This window comes from Rhinoderma darwinii, chromosome 1, assembly GCF_050947455.1.
Source record: "Rhinoderma darwinii isolate aRhiDar2 chromosome 1, aRhiDar2.hap1, whole genome shotgun sequence".
Lineage (NCBI taxonomy): Eukaryota > Metazoa > Chordata > Amphibia > Anura > Rhinodermatidae > Rhinoderma > Rhinoderma darwinii.
The window spans coordinates 4,959,773-4,981,127 of record NC_134687.1 but is presented as its reverse complement, the minus strand read 5'-3'; positions in this window follow the sequence as shown (position 1 = coordinate 4,981,127).

Below are 21,355 nucleotides of genomic sequence, written 5' to 3'. Positions count from 1 at the left end.
AACTTCTAATCACCTCCTGTACATTATACACCTATAATCACCTCCTGTACATTATATACTTATAATCACCTCCTGTCCATTATACACTTAATCACCTCCTGTACATTATATACTTATAATCACCTCCTGAACATTATACACTTATAATCACCTCCTGTACATTATACACTTATAATCACCTCCTGTACATTATATACTTATAATCACCTCCTGTACATTATACACCTATAATCACCTCCTGTACATTATACACTTATAATCACCTCCTGTACATTATACACTTATAATCACCTCCTGTACATTATACACCTATAATCACCTCCTGTACATTATACACCTATAATCACCTCCTGTACATTATACACTTATAAATACCTCCTGTACATTATACATTTATAATCACCTCCTGTACATTATACACTTATAATCACCTCCTGTACATTATACACCTATAATCACCTCCTGTACATTATACACTTATAATCACCTCCTGTAAATTATACACTTATAATCACCTCCTGTACATTATATACTTATAATCACCTCCTGTACATTATACACTTATAATCACCTCCTGTACATTATACACTTATAATCACCTCCTGTACATTATAAACTTATAATCACCTCCTGTACATTATACACTTATAATCACCTCCTGTACATTATACACTTATAATCACCTCCTGTACATTATACACTTATAATCACCTCCTGTACATTATACACCTATAATCACCTCCTGTACATTATACACATATAATCACCTCCTGTATATTATACACCTATAATCACCTCCTGTACATTATACACTTATAATCACCTCCTGTACATTATACACCTATAATCACCTCCTGTACATTATACACTTATAATCACCTCCTGTACATTATATACTTATAATCACTTCCTGTACATTATACACCTATAATCACCTCCTGTACATTATACATTTATAATCACCTCCTGTACATTATACACCTATAATCACCTCCTGTACATTATACATTTATAATCACCTCCTGTACATTATACACTTCTAATCACCTCCTGTACATTATACACCTATAATCACCTCCTGTACATTATACACTTATAATAACCTCCTGCACATTATACACTTATAATCACCTCCTGTACATTATACACCTATAATCACCTCCTGTACATTATATACCTATAATAACCTCCTGCACATTATACACTTATAATCACCTCCTGTACATTATACACTTATAATCACCTCCTGTACATTATACACTTATAATCACCTCCGGTACATTATACACTTATAATCACCTCCTGTACATTATACACATATAATCACCTCCTGTACATTATACACTTATAAGTGTATAATGTACCTCCTGTACATTATACACTTATAATCACCTCCTGTACATTATACACATATAATCACCTCCTGTACATTATACACTTATAATTGAGGTGTCAGAGTTTTATTTCCCTGGTTATTATATGACAGATGATCGTTCACAAGAGATAAATATTTCGCACACAGAAGCCGCGGTCGGGAACATCGTGTCGTCAAGTTGAGTCTCATTATTCTGCATGAAATAGAACAGACACGTTTTTATTTATCCTCCTCCGGAACAAGGAAGAAACTGAGGACACCGCGTCCGACCCGATCCTGCGCTATCGAGAACCGGCTGGAAATAGGAGAGGAAACTCTGAATCCCCAGCACCCCATAACCTGAGAACCCGCAATTATATCACACCAAAAGCATGAAGAAGACGGATCATCTTACCCATAGCTGTGTCTATGCAGCCAGCAGTGTAAAGCATGGAGGTTTTCATTCTGGATGTGATGGCTGCACACTGTATACAACATGTTAGTATATATGCAGAGTCTTAATATATTAATATATCTAATACACCCACATACAGTGAAGGAAATAAGTATTTGATCCCTTGCTGATTTTGTAAGTTTGCCCACCGTCAAAGACATGAACAGTCTAGAATTTTTAGGCTAGGTTAATTTTACCAGTGAGAGATAGATTATATATAAAAAAAAAAAAAAAGAAAATCACATTGTCAAAATTATTTATATTTATTTGCATTGTACACAGAGATATAAGTATTTGATCCCTTTGGCAAACAAGACTAAATACTTGGTGGCAAAACCCTTGTTGGCAAGCACAGCAGTCAGACATTTTTTGTAGTTGATGATGAGGTTTGCACACATGTTAGATGGAATTTTGGCCCACACCTCTTTGCAGATCATCTGTAAATTATTAAGATTTCGAGGCTGTCGCTTGGCAACTCGGATCTTCAGCTCCCTCCATAAGTTTTCGATGGGATTAAGGTCTGGAGACTGGCTAGGCCACTCCATGACCTTAATGTGCTTCTTTTTGGGCCACTCCTTTGTTGCCTTGGCTGTATGTTTCGGGTCATTGTCGTGCTGGAAGACCCAGCCACGAGCCATTTTTAATGTCCTGGTGGAGGTAAGGAGGTTGTCACTCAGGATTTGACGGTACATGGCTCCATCCATTCTCCCATTGATGCGGTGAAGTAGTCCTGTGCCCTTAGCAGAGAAACACCCCCAAAACATAATGTTTCCACCTCCATGCTTGACAGTGGGGACGGTGTTCTTTTGGTCATAGGCAGCATTTCTCTTCCTCCAAACACGGCGAGTTGAGTTAATGCCAAAGAGCTAAATTTTAGTCTCATCTGACCACAGCACCTTCTCCCAATCACTCTCAGAATCATCCAGATGTTCATTTGCAAACTTCAGACGGGCCTGTACATGTGCCTTCTTGAGCAGGGGGACCTTGCGGGCACTGCAGGATTTTAATCCATTACGGCGTAATGTGTTACCAATGGTTTTCTTGGTGACTGTGGTCCCAGCTGCCTTGAGATCATTAACAAGTTCCCCCCGTGTAGTTTTCGGCTGAGCTCTCACCTTCCTCAGGATCAAGGATACCCCACGAGGTGAGATTTTGCATGGAGCCCCAGATCGATGTCGATTGACAGTCATTTTGTATGTCTTCCATTTTCTTACTATTGCACCAACAGTTGTCTCCTTCTCACCCAGCGTCTTACTTATGGTTTTGTAGCCCATTCCAGCCTTGTGCAGGTCTATGATCTTGTCCCTGACATCCTTAGAAAGCTCTTTGGTCTTGCCCATGTTGTAGAGGTTAGAGTCAGACTGATTCATTGAGTCTGTGGACAGGAGTCTTTTATACAGGTGACCATGTAAGAGCTGTCTATAATGCCGGCACCAAGTTGATTTGGAGCGTGTAACTGGTCTGGAGGAGGCTGAACTCTTAATGGTTGGTCGGGGATCAAATACTTATTTCTAGACTGTTCATGTCTTTGACAGTGGGCAAATTTACAAAATCAGCAAGGGATCAAATACTTATTTCCTTCACTGTATATGACTTTATCCATCAGAGCCAACAGATGTGATATTCACATGTAGCGCAAATACTGAGGATTCTCCGCAACGGATGTCGTTGCGGAAAATAGGGAGGTAAAACCTGCAAAAAAATAGCAGCAGATCTGATTTTTGTGGCGGAAAAGCTGCGATTCCACCACTAAAAATGCACCTGTCGTGAAAATCAACGGCTCAAAATATATTAGACTGAAATTTATACGAGTCCAAACAGACTCTCAAGGCCAGGCTCCATTATTCAGTATCCTAATTAGGATATTTCACCGATATATATCGAGAGAGGAGAAGAAAACACACAGACGCTGCTGATATGCTCAAAATACTCCTCTGAAGGATTTATTACCAAGCTCAAACTGTTAAACTGAAATTCAGAAAGGGGTGTAGGCTTGAGGTTAACCAATCAGAGACAATGTGACTATTTGTTATTCAGTAAAAAGCATACAATAAAATACATCCCAGATAAATCATTATAATTCTTCACACATTAGGTTTGCAGGTGGCCTTATCTCTCTTGGACAGAATATTCTCGTGGAGATGGGGGAGACCTTCCCTCTCGCATACTTGCCACCCTCCCTTCTTACTCCCGGTCCATTCTCTACAAACTTCGCATGGGAACCAAGGTCAAAGATAAAACATACGAAATCAACATTACTTGTATTAAAGGAACAATGACTTTCCTATTCACTACAAAAGAACCAAGATGGGAACTCCAGACAAGACGCTGCTGCACGAAACGAAATCATTTAAACATTATCATCACTTTCACATAATACATATCTTAGTAATTCGGCATCCTGCTTGATAATTCATAACGTAATTTCATACAGAGAATATAAGCAAATAAACCATCCTTCACAAACCCCCCTTTTTCTCATATTAAATTACAGAAATTATATATTATGATTATGAAACTCAAACAATATATCAATAGCGCCACAACTAATATGATGCCATCAGCAATGTCCGGTTTGGGTATGGGGTCCCACCAGTGTATTGACAAGTCCTGTACATCATCGTCCTCTTCTTCTCCTGTCTTCTGATTAGAACACTTGATACTGCTGACGGATTCACTCAGGTCTTTGGTCTTTACTTTGAACTTTGCTGATGTCATCAGGACTTGGTTTGGTCCTTCTCATCTGTCAGACACCGTCTCTTTTAGTTTACGTCACCAGGCTGTACACAGCACCTCATGCTGTGAGCCTGGGGTGAGATCCCACGTAGGCGGATTAGTGGAGTTTTATTGTGACTACCACAAACCCTCCGCATCTGTCCTCTTCCTCCGTTAAGTTACTTTGTCTGGGCGGCTGCTTGGAATTGTGAAACTGCCGTCGGTTAATGACAAACGCGTTGTACTGGCTCCGGCTGTGCCTGCCGCATCTCAGTGATGGAGTTCATCGTATTAAAAGTCTTTTAGTTCATATTTACTGGCACTTGCCGGGGACCCCCAACCCTTGTCAATTGTTAAAATAAATACTAATCTGGTGATAACATCTACGTAATATAAAAGTTGTTCTAAGTACATACAATAACAATGTCAGGCCCTTAAACTAAATCAAACAAACACCTTTATATAAGAAAAACTTCTCTGTTCCACTGGACATGGCACCTAGAAGATGTGTGATTACTGGGTACATTTCATTTGCACTTGGTGTTACTCTTTCCAGCAGGATTTGTACCTTGATCTGAGCTGATTGCCTGGAACATCTCCTATTCACAGAAATATACACAGATTCCACATTTTTATCTGACAAATGTCGCAAACCAATTTGTCTTACTCTAATTTGTATTGCATGGGAAGGCCTCTCAAGGTCGGTTCTCTTTGTGGGAGGCGGGTATGATAAGGTTGGCACCGGTCTGCCAGGACTGTTCTGTAGGCAAATCAAACAGCTCTAACAGAATTTAGCAGCATCAGCTGTAAAGCCTGGGACATAGCAATTAGATCTTACCAAATCGATCCTTGCAGTCTTGGGGCATATGTGAGGTCACGCCATCAATACAAGTAATATCAAGAGTGCCTTGGGTGCTACCGGTTCACCTTCCCCTATCCATCCACATTCTGTTAGAATCTGGTTCTCACGCCTTCCGCTCCCAGTTGCACTCTTCCTGTGGAGAACAAACTTTTTCATTGTATAAACATTAATTGATCTTTATCAAATAATTAATTTGAAGAAAAACATTAACAAATAACATCTTTACATCAAACGTTCACATTGAGCAATAACTAGAAGTGATACATGCAAACTCATTTTTCTTCTTTATATATATATATATATATATATATATATACACACACACATATATATATATATACTGCACAAAATTTTCCTTTCACAATAACAACAAAAAATAAATTAATAAAAATGTTTTCAAATGGGAATATTCCGCTTTTGTACCTTTTATCTGACACCTACAATAGTCCAATGCTAAGGCTGATCCAGAACTTTACATAAACTTAACCTCAGTATTTAATATTCCCACAACACTTCTTGAATACAATTATTAAACAAACTAACTTTGGGATAACACTGGAGAACTGCTGACATCTTATCATTGTACAAACACCAGGTCAATACTTGGGATAAAAACTATTCCCCTGAAGATACAGGCCGGGCTTCAGGCTCCCCCTGAGAACAGGTCTACACACACGAGCACCGCGTCATACACTTCTACCTCGGGTAGTTGTATGTTCTGCAGTCGCTGGGACTGTTAATCTGGCCGGGCTGCACTTTTCATAGGTACCTTTGCTTTTTTACCTATGTCATGCCGTGCGCACATCATGCCGGCTGCTACAAACCTAGTGGTGGCATTATTGTATCCAGGGACAAGCCAATTTACGGATACCTGGCTGCATATACCCTTGTTGTCAGTTCTGTCTTCTCTCGCTCTCTCAATTGGCTTACCCGATGATCCAATAAAATTCCTACTACCAATGGGCCCATAATTGTGGGCGATGCCAAAAGCGTACCTAGAGTCAGTGTAAATGTCGGCCGTCTTACCTTCTGCCAGGTTACAAGCCTCAGCGAGCACCTCCAGCTCCGCTCCTTGAGATGAACAAGAAGGTGAGAGTGGTTTCTGGGTAATTTACCTTGTGCCTCGTATCCTGTTCTACACATACTGTATATGATGAAGTATGTCTACATTACAAATTTACATTGGAAACCCATGTCACATATAGATAGAACATTTCAAAAGGATGGAGTTTTATTTTTCCACATTCATCTGATGATCCAGAACACTTGTAAATCCCACCCACCAGGTCCTGTAAATACCTGATTAATACAAAAACAGACAAAATATGTTACTGAAATCTGGCATAAAAGAAACAATATTCAGACAATTTTTTTGTTTTGCCTTCTCCCCATCTAAATCTGTAAAGACTCATCTGTGAGTGACGTCACCTCTGCCTCCTGTGTAAATTTGCTGGAGGGGGATGGTCTTTTACACAATACCTCATATTGGGTGGAGACCACAGAACACCAGTGCCATATTCACCGTTCTGGAAAGATCTGGAACCATCTATACAGAAAAACCTCAAAATGTAGGTTACTGTCATACACATTTAATCTGGGTTACTCCTTGAAGCTCATACACATTTTGTAGACCTCCTAGAACCAAATTCATTAATTCAAAACAAAATAAAACACAAAACAAAACTACCTGATCAGTCCCTTCACCATTCCCTCCTATTTGGACTCTGCGAAAGTAATGTAGCAGAGTTCAAAACTACATGTCAACATAATAAGGTCTGGCACTCTATCTGGGGGGCACTAATTTAACCCCCTGTAATACACAACAGCCTGGAACAAAAATGACTTTCAACCATTTACCTGTAAAACATTTCACATTTTCCAAAAATAACATTTAGGCAGCCCCATAGCACGCGCCTCATGTGTGAAAACAAAAACAAAACAATTGTAATTAGTTATTCAATAAAACGGAAAATATTATATCTGGTAATATTAATAACTGCAAACCAATAAACTGTATATAAAAATAGGGAACAGAGGGGGCACATACATTCTCAAGACCCCGTGTCTCACAATATCTGTAGTTTAATACATTTGAATTAACATCAAAACATTCCAACATTAAATCTTATCACATCATAACACATTAATCTGCAGTACAGCTTTTATCTTTCTACAAACAGATCCAGCCGGCTGTAATATTTTTCTCGCTTGGTGTAGTTACAGACGACTGCGCGTGCGCGAAGATAAGAAACATTCCATTACACAGAGAGGAACTGATTTTAACCCCATACAGAAAACACTAAGAATTTTAGACGTTACTGCTGTTAAAGATAAGAACATACAATATAGATCTGCTTTATTGTGGCCACTAGTTTCAAACTTCAGACATGTTACATTACACACATCACACAGATGTCACATCACATCACACATGTTACATTACACACATCACACAGATGTCTCATCACATCACACATGTTACATTACACACATCACACAGATGTCACATCACATCACACATGTATCACACATCACACAGATGTCACATCACATCACACATGTTACATTACACACATCACACAGATGTCTCATACATCACACCTGTTCACATTACACTCCCCCCGTTCTGACCCACATTAGTCACTGCAATGTACCTGGCTGCTCCGTTTTCTTCACTCTTCCAATGAAAATTTACACCTGTATTTAAATTGTTCTTTCTCACATCATCTTACTTGTAACCACCTGTAATCACTTACTTTACAATTAAAGCCCCAGCTCCTTTTGCTCATTCTAATGTTGGCCGGGACCAGTGCCCCAAAGCATCTTTGTCCAACTTTCTCCAGACCCCATGGTCGGAGAGCAGTAGGGTGATATCCGGTAAATCCCCCACCTCCAGGCAAACAGGCCACGCCACGTTTGCCGACAGATATCTCAGACCAGTCTATCTCCTAGACTGTCTTACCAATACGATATCAAAAGTCGTTCCTCCAGACATTCTAGCAGTAGGATCCTCTGATCCCTCACGGGATTGAACATCAAGAACAGACAAAATGCTGCCAATCAACAATTACAAGAGCAAATTCTTCAACACAATCGACATTCATGAACCTCCATTGATTCAAGCAGGAGTTGGTAACACTTCACTTATGCAGAACACTTGCTGCCGGGGTGTGTCTTTCGGTTCATACAGCCCGTGATGTAGCATATATCATAAACTCTTTCCTCTAGCACTTTGCAATGGTTTCACATGCAAATTATATTTGGTAACATATATATATTATCCTCCCCGCTCAGCCGTTCACTCTATGGGTTGTAGTTTAGGGGGCTGTTATGTATGTTGGTGATAATTTCTTTACGGGCTCTGGGTCTGAGCCAATACCAATGTTCTTCACTGTAATTACTACTACGACACAGGTGGCACCTGGGGTAAGTGTCAGGGTCATTCATTGAATACAGGATGTTATATTACAACGGTATTCAATCCAGCGGTCTGATGTTATACTACTACAGACTTAATTACTTGGATGTTATTTTACATCAAAGTGTATATGCCGGATTATCATGTGCTAGAAATCAGTCTGTACTGATTCCCACCTTATGCCAGTCTGGCAATGCATACAACTGGTTTATGAACCCTTACACACAATATCACTGGCTGGCAGTGAGTTAGGAACATATAAATAATTTTCTAATACAGTATTCAAAGTTTTCCCTGTTGCACTGGATTCTCCATTATCAGGACTTAACCATTGAAGCCCCTGTGGTACTACAGGATATTACTCACAACTATTCAACTTTCCTCTCACCTACAGACAGTCCATTACCTCCCAACTATAATCCCAGACAAACGGGTAACAGAACAACTATTAATCCTCAACAATTTTACACAACTAAATAACAAATTACGCTACAACAGAGCAGCAAGCACAAGTTTTGTTTTTTCCTCACAGTCCAGACTACAATCTTTTCATTTCAAATACTTCACATGTGAGTTACGACTTCTCTCCGTCATTCGGTACGTCACTGCATTCCAAAGGCGGAGGTCTTACACTTCTCACAATTTTTTCTGGTTAACAATGTAATTGCTGCCAAAAATTCTCCCATGTCTTTCATATCAACAGTTTAAGATCACGTACACACCTGCAATCCCTCATCACACAAAAAGCTTCAACATACCTTTTTGGACCCATCTTTCAACCCACTGCTGAATAAGGGGGCCCCGTCCAGAAGATGTGACGTCATGACAGCTAGATTCCAAGGCTTACGCAATACATGTGTGAATGGTGTAAGAATAAGCTCCTTACCTACCGCGGTTTTTTTGTAATTCACAGATGCAAAGCCAGACCTCTCCAGTGACAGCTTATCAGACGCGCAATCTCCCGGGTTTCGGCACCATTACGGTCGTGGAAATCAACGGCTCAAAATATATTAGACTGAAATTTATACGAGTCCAAACAGACTCTCAGGCCAGGCCCCATTATTCAGTATCCTAATTAGGATATTTCACCGATATATATCGAGAGAGGAGAAGAAAACACACAGACGCTGCTGATATGCTCAAAATGCTCCTCTGAAGGATTTATTTCCAAGCTCAAACTGTAATACTGAAATTCAGAAGGGGTGTTGGCTTGAGGTTAACCAATCAGAGACAATGTGACAATATTTGTTATTCAGTAAAGAGCATACAATAAAATACATCCCAGAAACATCATTATAATTCTTCACACATTAGGTTTGCAGGTGGCCTTATCTCTCTTGGGCAGAATGTTCTCGTGGAGATGGGGGGGGGGGGGGAGACCTTCCCTCACAAACTTTGCATGGGAACCAAGGTCAAAGATAAAACATACGAAATCAACAATGACTTTCCTATTCACTACAAAAGAACCAAGATGGGAACTCCAGACAAGATGGGAACTCCAGACAAGACGCTGCTGCACGAAACTAAATCATTTAAACATTATCATCACTTTCACATAATACATATCTTAGTAATTCGGCCTCCTGCTTGATAATTCATAACGTAATTTCATATAGAGAATATAAGCAAATAAACCATCCTTCACACACCTCAGAAAAAAAAACTTATACTTTCCCAGAAATCTGCGCTTCTTCCTCCTGTCCGTCCTCCTGACCTTGAATAACATCTTGACTTATACATACTCCAGTCACATCCAGAGCTGCATTCAAAAGTCTGCTGGCTTTCTGTTATCTCTCGGTGGTGCATTTCAGGAGACAAACTGTAGCCTGATAGAGAAAAACGACATCTACCAGAATACAAAGCAGAACCCTGAATGCAGCTTTGGATGTGACTAGAGTCTGAAACTCCATATATATATATATATATATATATATATATATATATATATATAGCATATCGCTCAAGATCAGTGAATTTTAACTTCCACTCATTGCTGGTTAGGTCCTGATGGAACCTCCTAAGGGTATGTTCACACGCAGTGACCAGAAACGTCTGAAAATACGGAGCTGTTTCCAGGCGAAAACAGTCCCTTATTTTCACTGCGTTTTTTACGGCCGTTTTTGGAGCTGTTTTTCAATGGAGTCAATGGAAAACGCCTCCAAAAACAAGAAGTGTCCTGCACTTCTTTTGACGAGCCGTCATTTTACGCGCTGTATTTTGACAGCGACGCATAAAATAAAGGCTCGTGGGAACAGAACATCGTAATTCCCATTGCAAGCAATGGGCAGATGTTTGTAGGCGCAATGGAGCCGTACTTTCAGGCGTAATTAGAGGCGTAAAACGCCCGAATTACGTCTGAAACCACTGCGTGTGAACATACGTTTTTGGCAGGCGGAAAATCTGCCTCAAAATTCCGTTTGGACGTTTGAGGCAGATTTTTCTCTCCCTGCACGCCGATTTTCGCAGCGTTTTTCGCACGCGGCCATTGAGCAACGGGGGCATAAAACGCCGCCAAATCCGCTTTCTATCGCTCCCATTGATGTCAATGGGAGGTCAGAGGCGTAGTCGAGCAAAGATAGGGCATGTCCCTTCTTTCTCCTGCGAGCCGGATTTACTGCTCGCGGGAGAAAACCGCCTCCGCCTCCCATTGAAATCAATGGGAGGCATTTTCGGACGGTTTTTGGCAAGTTTTGCGGCGCGGTTTCCGCATCAAAAAATCGTCAAAAAACTCAGTACGAACCCGGCCTAAGGGTATAAGGGTATGTTCACACGCAGTGGTTTCAGACGTAATTTTACGCCTCGAATTACGCCTGAAAGAACGCCCCGAATACGCCTACAAACATCTGCCCATTGCTTTCAATGGGTTTTACGATGTTCTGTTCCCACGATCCTTTATTTTACGCGTCGCTGTCAAAATACGGCGCGTAAAATGACGGCTCGTCAAAAGAAGTGCATGTCACTTCTTGGGACGTTTTTGGAGCTCCATTGACTCCATTGAAAAAACAGATGTAAAAAACGTCTGAAAATAAGGAGCTGTTTTCGCCTGAAGACAGCTCCGTATTTTCAGACGTTTCTGGTCACTGCGCGTGAACATACCCTTAGCGTAAACTCCCCGAAATTCGCCTGCAAAAAAGCTAGCTGAATTCAATGTGAAAAACGGCGCGTAAAAGAAGGAGCATGTCACTTCTTGAGACGTTTTTTGGAGCTGTTTTTCATAGCGTCAATGGAAAAACGGCTGCAAAAAAAACCTTTTTCAGCTTCAAAAACAACTCCGCCGTTTTTGACTAAGGGTATGTTCACACGCTGTGTTTTCAGGCGTATTTCGGGGCATAAACGCCTCAAAACACGCGTGAAAAACCGGTAGCTGAACGCCTACAAACATCTGCCTATTGGGAAAAACTGTGTTTCGTTCAGACAGGGCGTTCTTTTACACCGCTGTTTTAAAAACCAGCACCTAAAAAACGCCCCGTAAAAAGGAGCATGTCACCTCTTGAGCCGTTTTTACTGTGTCAGGCTATGTTCACACGGGAAACAAAAAACGGCTGTAAAATACGGAGATGTTTTCAAGGGAAAGCCTCTGATTTTCAGCTGTTTTATATGCATCAAGCGTTTTTTATGCATTTTTGGAGCGGTTTTTCTATTGAGATAATAAAAAAACAGCTCCAAAAATAGCTCAGGAAGTGACACGCTCCTTATTTTTAAGGTATGTTCACACGCGGAGTTTTCAGGTGTATTTCTGGGGGGTAAACGGCTCAAAATACGCCTGAAAAAACGGTAAACGCCTACAAACATCTGCCCATTGAATTCAAAGGGAAACGGCGCGGAGAATAACGCCCTTATGCCACTTTTTGAGACGTTTTTGGAGCTGTTTTTCATAGCGTCAATGGAAAAACGGCTCAGAAAAACACTTTTTCAGCTTCAAAAACAGCCGAAAAGGCTGCTTTCTCTGAACACAGCTCCATCATTTTCAGCCGTTTTTTTACTTTGCGTGTAAACATACCCCTCACAGGGCGTTTTTTTAGGCATTTTTTTTAAAAACACCCTGTCTGAACAAAATACAGCTTTTCCCATTGAATTCAATGGGCAGATGTTTGTAGGCGCTGAGCTACCGTTTCCCAGGTGTATTTTGAGGCGTTTTTACGATTAGCTAAATACGCCTGAAAACTCTGCGTGTGAACATTCCCTCAGCGGCTGAAAATCAGAGGCGTGTTCTCTGAAACCAGCTCCGTAATTTCCAGACGTTTTTGATTCTGCGTGTGAACATTCCCTAACAAAAAAACATCCATCAGAAGACAAGACAGTTTTCGTCCTGATGATTGGGGGCCGCACACAACGGCGCCGCTGCTCTGTCATCTGTCCACGTCAGGCTCCATCCATCTGAACAGTTATTACTTCTGGTCGCACACTGGTCACCGCACCCGAATGACCCCGGCAGATATCGTAGTCCTCCAACCCCGGAGAAACGTTACAGGATATTAGAAGGTCCCTGCGGGACTATGGAGACGGTAAAGAACCCCCCAGGAATGGACTGTAATAGGAAGACGTCATCCTAAGTCTCTTGCTGCTGAGGGAGAACCTCACATCTGACCAGAGGGAACGTCTGCTCTCCTGACCTAAAGGGGAACTCCGCTGTGAAGACTTTGAGTCCGTACAACTCCACAGATAACCGGACAAGGGGCAGAGTGTAGGAAGCCGCTCACTATAGCCGGCCATACACCGGAGTAAAGACGTCCGCACCGGCCAATGTGCTATATATGCGTATAGCGGACTGCCCCCCAAGAAAAGCGTCAGGGAAAGAGGGATTGGACGTGTCAGCTTTCACCCCGCCGGTCCTTTGGCCGTGGTCTACAACTTTATGTTTTCTTCTTGGGTTAGAGGGTCTTGAGCTGGGCAACCAAAAAATAAATCAAAATCAAAATTCAGCACAATAAATCGACGTCATCTTGGGAATTTCGGTTTTATCAATTAGTTTTTCCCGGTTTAAACTGTATCTACATCTTCAGGACGCAGATACAGCTAAACAGAATGGTAGAGCAGGGAGCCGTAAGATCCCTGCTCTACCATTCACTATTTATCGCTGGACGCGAGGCAGTGACGTCATCTCGCTGTGCCGCACAGACCACAGGGATCTCCCCCACTCCTCATTGGAACGGGGTCAGGTGAGTATGTCGAATATTATTTTTATCAGGCACTATTGGGAGCAGCTGTGGGGGAATTATACTGTGTGGAGGCAGTTATGGGGGCATTATACTGTGTGGAGGCAGTTATGGGGGCATTATACTGTGTGGAGGGCAGTTATGGGGGCATTATACTGTGTGGAGGCAGTTATGGGGGCATTATACTGTGTGGAGGGCAGTTATGGGGGCATTATACTGTGTGGAGGGCAGCTATGGGGTCATTATACTGTGTGGAGGCAGTTATGGGGGCATTATACTGTGTGGAGGGCAGTTATGGGGGCATTATACTGTGTGGAGGGCAGCTATGGGGTCATTATACTGTGTGGAGGGCAGTTATGGGGGCATTATACTGTGTGGAGGGCAGTTATGGGGGCATTATACTGTGTGGAGGCAGTTATGGGGGCATTATACTGTGTGGAGGGCAGTTATGGGGGCATTATACTGTGTGCAGGGCAGTTATGGGGGCATTATACTGTGTGGAGGGCAGTTATGGGGGCATTATACTGTGTGGAGGGCAGTTATGGGGGCATTATACTGTGTGGAGGGCAGTTATGGGGGCATTATACTGTGTGGAGGCAGTTATGGGGACATTATACTGTGTGGAGGCAGCTATGGGGGCATTATACTGTGTGGAGGCAGTTATGGGGTCATTATACGGGGTGGAGGGCAGTTATGGGGGCATTATACTGTGTGGAGGCAGTTATGGGGGCATTATACTGTGTGGAGGCAGTTATGGGGGCATTATACTGTGTGCAGGCAGTTATGGGGGCATTATACTGTGTGGAGGCAGTTATGGGGGCATTATACAGTGTGGAGGGCAGTTATGGGGACATTATACTGTGTGGAGGTAGTTATGGGGGCATTATACTGTGTGGAGGCAGTTATGGGGGCATTATACAGTGTGGAGGGCAGTTATGGGGACATTATACTGTGTGGAGGCAGTTATGGGGCATTATACTGTGTGGAGGCAGCTATGGGGACATTATACTGTGTGGAGGCAGTTATGGGGGCATTATACTGTGTGGAGGCAGTTGTGGGGACATTATACTGTGTGGAGGCAGTTATGGGGACATTATACGGGGTGGAGGGTAGTTATGGGGGCCATTATACGGGGTGGAGGGCAGTTATGGGGGCCATTATACTGTGTGGAGGCAGTTATGGGGACATTATACTGTGTGGAGGCAGTTATGGGGACATTATACTGTGTGGAGGCAGTTATGGGGGCATTATACTGTGTGGAGGGCAGTTATGGGGGCATTATACTGTGTGGAGGGCAGCTATGGGGTCATTATACTGTGTAGAGGCAGTTATGGGGGCATTATACTGTGTGGAGGGCAGTTATGGGGGCATTATACTGTGTGGAGGGCAGCTATGGGGTCATTATACTGTGTGGAGGGCAGTTATGGGGGCATTATACTGTGTGGAGGGCAGTTATGGGGGCATTATACTGTGTGGAGGCAGTTATGGGGGCATTATACTGTGTGGAGGGCAGTTATGGGGGCATTATACTGTGTGGAGGCAGTTATGGGGGCATTATAATGTGTGGAGGCAGTTATGGGGGCATTATACTGTGTGGAGGCAGTTATGGGGGCATTATACTGTGTGGAGGCAGTTATGGGGGCATTATACTGTGTGGAGGCAGTTATGGGGGCATTATACTGTGTGGAGGCAGTTATGGGGGCATTATACTGTGTGGAGGCAGTTATGGGGGCATTATAATGTGTGGAGGCAGTTATGGGGGCATTATACTGTGTGGAGGCAGTTATGGGGGCATTATACTGTGTGGAGGCAGTTATGGGGGCATTATACTGTGTGCAGGGCAGTTATGGGGGCATTATACTGTGTGGAGGGCAGTTAAGGGGGCATTATACTGTGTGGAGGGCAGTTATAGGGGCATTATACTGTGTGGAGGGCAGTTATGGGGGCATTATACTGTGTGGAGGCAGTTATGGGGACATTATACTGTGTGGAGGCAGCTATGGGGGGATATACTGTGTGGAGGCAGTTATGGGGTCATTATACGGGGTGGAGGGCAGTTATGGGGGCATTATACTGTGTGGAGGCAGTTATGGGGACATTATACTGTGTGGAGGCAGCTATGGGGGCATTATACTGTGTGGAGGCAGTTATGGGGGCATTATACTGTGTGCAGGCAGTTATGGGGGCATTATACTGTGTGGAGGCAGTTATGGGGGCATTATACTGTGTGGAGGGCAGTTATGGGGGCATTATACGGGATGGAGGCAGTTATGGGGGCATTATACTGTGTGGAGGCAGTTATGGGGGCATTATACGGGGTGGAGGGCAGTTATGGGGGCATTATACTGTGTGGAGGCAGTTATTGGGGCATTATACTGTGTGGAGGGCAGTTATGGGGGAATTATACTGTGTGGAGGGCAGTTATGGGGGCATTATACGGGGTGGAGGCAGTTATGGGGGCATTATACTGTGTGGAGGCAGTTATGGGGGCATTATACGGGGTGGAGGGCAGTTATGGGGGCATTATACTGTGTGGAGGCAGTTATGGGGGCATTATACTGTGGAGGTAGTTATGGGGGCATTATACTGTGTGGAGGCAGTTATGGGGGCATTATACTGTGTGGAGGCAGTTATGGGGGCATTATACTGTGTGGAGGGAAGTTATGGGGACATTATACTGTGTGGAGGCAGTTATAGGGGCATTATACTGCGTGGAGGCAGTTATGGGGGCATTATACTGTGTGGAGGGCAGTTATGGGGGCATTATACTGTGTGGAGGCAGTTATGGGGGCATTATACTGTGTGGAGGCAGTTATGGGGGCATTATACTGTGTGGAGGCAGTTATGGGGGCATTATACTGTGTGGAGGGAAGTTATGGGGACATTATACTGTGTGGAGGCAGTTATAGGGGCATTATACTGCGTGGAGGCAGTTATGGGGGCATTATACTGTGTGGAGGGCAGTTATGGGGGCATTATACTGTGTGGAGGCAGTTATGGGGGCATTATATGGGGTGGAGGCAGTTATGGGGGCATTATACTGTGTGGAGGCAGCTATAGGGGCATTATACTGTGTGGAGGGCAGTTATGGGGGCATTATACTGTGTGGAGGCAGTTATGGGGGCATTATACTGTGTGGGGGCAGCTATGGGGGCATTATACTGTGTGGAGGGAAGTTATGGGGACATTATACTGCGTGGAGGCAGTTATAGGGGCATTATACTGCGTGGAGGGCAGATATGGGGGCATTATACAGTGTGGAGGGCAGTTATGGGGACATTATACTGTGTGGAGGCAGTTATTGGGGCATTATACTGTGTGGAGGCAGTTATGGGGGCATTATACGGGGTGGAGGGCAGTTATGGGGGCATTATACTGTGTGGAGGCAGTTATGGGGGCATTATACGGGGTGAAGGCAGTTATGGGGGCATTATACTGTGTGGAGGCAGTTATGGGGGCATTATACTGTGTGGAGGGCAGATATGGGGACATTATACTGTGTGGAGGGCAGTTATGGGGGCATTATACTGTGTGGAGGGCAGTTATGGGGGCATTTTACTGTGTGGAGGCAGTTATGGGGGCATTATACTGCGTGGAGGCAGTTATGGGGGCATTATACTGTGTGGAGGCAGTTATGGGGCATTATACGGGGTGGAGGCAGTTATGGGGGAATTATACTGTGTGGAGGCAGTTATGGGGGCATTATACTGTGTGGAGGGCAGTTATGGGGGCATTATACTGTGTGCAGGGCAGTTATGGGGGCATTATACTGTGTGGAGGCAGTTATGGGGGCATTATACTGTGTGGAGGCAGTTATGGGGGCATTATACTGTGTGGAGGCAGTTATGGGGGCATTATACTGTGTGGAGGCAGTTATGGGGACATTATACTGTGTGGAGGCAGTTATGGGGGCATTATACTGTGTGGAGGCAGTTATGGGGGCATTATACTGTGTGGAGGCAGTTATGGGGGCATTATACTGTGTGGAGGCAGTTATGGGGGCATTATACTGTGTGGAGGCAGTTATGGGGGCATTATACTGTGTGGAGGCAGTTATGGGGGCATTATACTGTGTGGAGGCAGTTATGGGGCATTATACTGTGTGGAGGGCAGCTATGGGGGCATTATACTGTGTGGAGGCAGTTATGGGGGCATTATACTGTGTGGAGGCAGTTATGGGGGCATTATACTGTGTGGAGGGAAGTTATGGGGACATTATACTGCGTGGAGGCAGTTATGGGGGCATTATACTGTGTGGAGGCAGTTATGGGGCATTATACTGTGTGGAGGCAGTTATGGGGGCATTATACTGTGTGGAGGCAGTTATGGGGACATTATACTGTGTGGAGGCAGTTATGGGGACATTATACTGTGTGGAGGCAGTTATGGGGGCATTATACTGTGTGGAGGCAGTTATGGGGGCATTATACTGTGTGGAGGCAGTTATGGGGGCATTATACTGTGTGGAGGCAGTTATGGGGACATTATACGGGGTGGAGGGTAGTTATGGGGGCCATTATACGGGGTGGAGGGCAGTTATGGGGGCCATTATACTGTGTGGAGGCAGTTATGGGGACATTATACTGTGTGGAGGCAGTTATGGGGACATTATACTGTGTGGAGGCAGTTATGGGGGCATTATACTGTGTGGAGGGCAGTTATGGGGGCATTATACTGTGTGGAGGGCAGCTATGGGGTCATTATACTGTGTGGAGGCAGTTATGGGGGCATTATACTGTGTGGAGGGCAGATATGGGGGCATTATACTGTGTGGAGGGCAGTTATGGGGGCATTATACTGTGTGGAGGGCAGTTATGGGGGCATTTTACTGTGTGGAGGCAGTTATGGGGGCATTATACTGCGTGGAGGCAGTTATGGGGGAATTATACTGTGTGGAGGCAGTTATGGGGCATTATACGGGGTGGAGGCAGTTATGGGGGCATTATACTGTGTGGAGGCAGTTATGGGGGCATTATACTGTGTGGAGGGCAGTTATGGGGGCATTATACTGTGTGCAGGGCAGTTATGGGGGCATTATACTGTGTGGAGGCAGTTATGGGGGCATTATACTGTGTGGAGGCAGTTATGGGGGCATTATACTGTGTGGAGGCAGTTATGGGGGCATTATACTGTGTGTAGGCAGTTATGGGGACATTATACTGTGTGGAGGCAGTTATGGGGGCATTATACTGTGTGGAGGCAGTTATGGGGGCATTATACTGTGTGGAGGCAGTTATGGGGACATTATACTGTGTGGAGGCAGTTATGGGGGCATTATACTGTGTGGAGGCAGTTATGGGGGGATTATACTGTGTGGAGGCAGTTATGGGGGCATTATACTGTGTGGAGGCAGTTATGGGGGCATTATACTGTGTGGAGGCAGTTATGGGGGCATTATACTGTGTGGAGGCAGTTATGGGGGCATTATACTGTGTGGAGGCAGTTATGGGGCATTATACTGTGTGGAGGGCAGCTATGGGGGCATTATACTGTGTGGAGGCAGTTATGGGGGCATTATACTGTGTGGAGGCAGTTATGGGGGCATTATACTGTGTGGAGGGAAGTTATGGGGACATTATACTGCGTGGAGGCAGTTATGGGGGCATTATACTGTGTGGAGGCAGTTATGGGGCATTATACTGTGTGGAGGGCAGCTATGGGGGCATTATACTGTGTGGAGGCAGTTATGGGGGCATTATACTGTGTGGAGGCAGTTATGGGGGCATTATACTGTGTGGAGGGAAGTTATGGGGACATTATACTGCGTGGAGGCAGTTATGGGGGCATTATACTGCGTGGAAACAGTTATGGGGGCATTATACTGTGTGGAGGCAGTTATGGGGGCATTATACTGTGTGGAGGGAAGTTATGGGGACATTATACTGTGTGGAGGGCAGTTATGGGGGCATTATACTGTGTGGAGGCAGTTATGGGGACATTATACTGTGTGGAGGCAGTTATGGGGGCATTATACTGTGTGGAGGCAGCTATGGGGGCATTATACTGTGTGGAGGCAGTTATGGGGTCATTATACTGTGTGGAGGCAGTTATGGGGGCATTATACTGTGTGGAGGGCAGTTATGGGGGCATTATACGGGGTGGAGGCAGTTATGGGGGCATTATACTGTGTGGAGGGCAGATATGGGGGCATTATACTGTGTGGAGGCAGTTATGGGGGCATTATACTGTGTGGAGGGCAGTTATGGGGGAATTATACTATGTGGAGGGCAGTTATGGGGGCATTATACGGGGTGGAGGCAGTTATGGGGGCATTATACTGTGTGGAGGCAGTTATGGGGGCATTATACGGGGTGGAGGGCAGTTATGGGGGCATTATACTGTGTGGAGGCAGTTATGGGGGCATTATACTGTGGAGGTAGTTATGGGGGCATTATACTGTGTGGAGGCAGTTATGGGGGCATTATACTGTGTGGAGGCAGTTATGGGGGCATTATACTGTGTGGAGGGAAGTTATGGGGACATTATACTGTGTGGAGGCAGTTATGGGGCATTATACTGTGTGGAGGCAGCTATGGGGACATTATACTGTGTGGAGGCAGTTATGGGGGCATTATACTGTGTGGAGGCAGTTGTGGGGACATTATACTGTGTGGAGGCAGTTATGGGGACATTATACGGGGTGGAGGGTAGTTATGGGGGCCATTATACGGGGTGGAGGGCAGTTATGGGGGCCATTATACTGTGTGGAGGCAGTTATGGGGACATTATACTGTGTGGAGGCAGTTATGGGGACATTATACTGTGTGGAGGCAGTTATGGGGGCATTATACTGTGTGGAGGGCAGTTATGGGGGCATTATACTGTGTGGAGGGCAGCTATGGGGTCATTATACTGTGTGGAGGCAGTTATGGGGGCATTATACTGTGTGGAGGGCAGTTATGGGGGCATTATACTGTGTGGAGGGCAGCTATGGGGTCATTATACTGTGTGGAGGGCAGTTATGGGGGCATTATACTGTGTGGAGGGCAGTTATGGGGGCATTATACTGTGTGGAGGCAGTTATGGGGGCATTATACTGTGTGGAGGGCAGTTATGGGGGCATTATACTGTGTGGAGGCAGTTATGGGGGCATTATAATGTGTGGAGGCAGTTATGGGGGCATTATACTGTGTGGAGGCAGTTATGGGGGCATTATACTGTGTGGAGGCAGTTATGGGGGCATTATACTGTGTGGAGGCAGTTATGGGGGCATTATACTGTGTGGAGGCAGTTATGGGGGCATTATACTGTGTGGAGGCAGTTATGGGGGCATTATAATGTGTGGAGGCAGTTATGGGGGCATTATACTGTGTGGAGGCAGTTATGGGGGCATTATACTGTGTGGAGGCAGTTATGGGGGCATTATACTGTGTGCAGGGCAGTTATGGGGGCATTA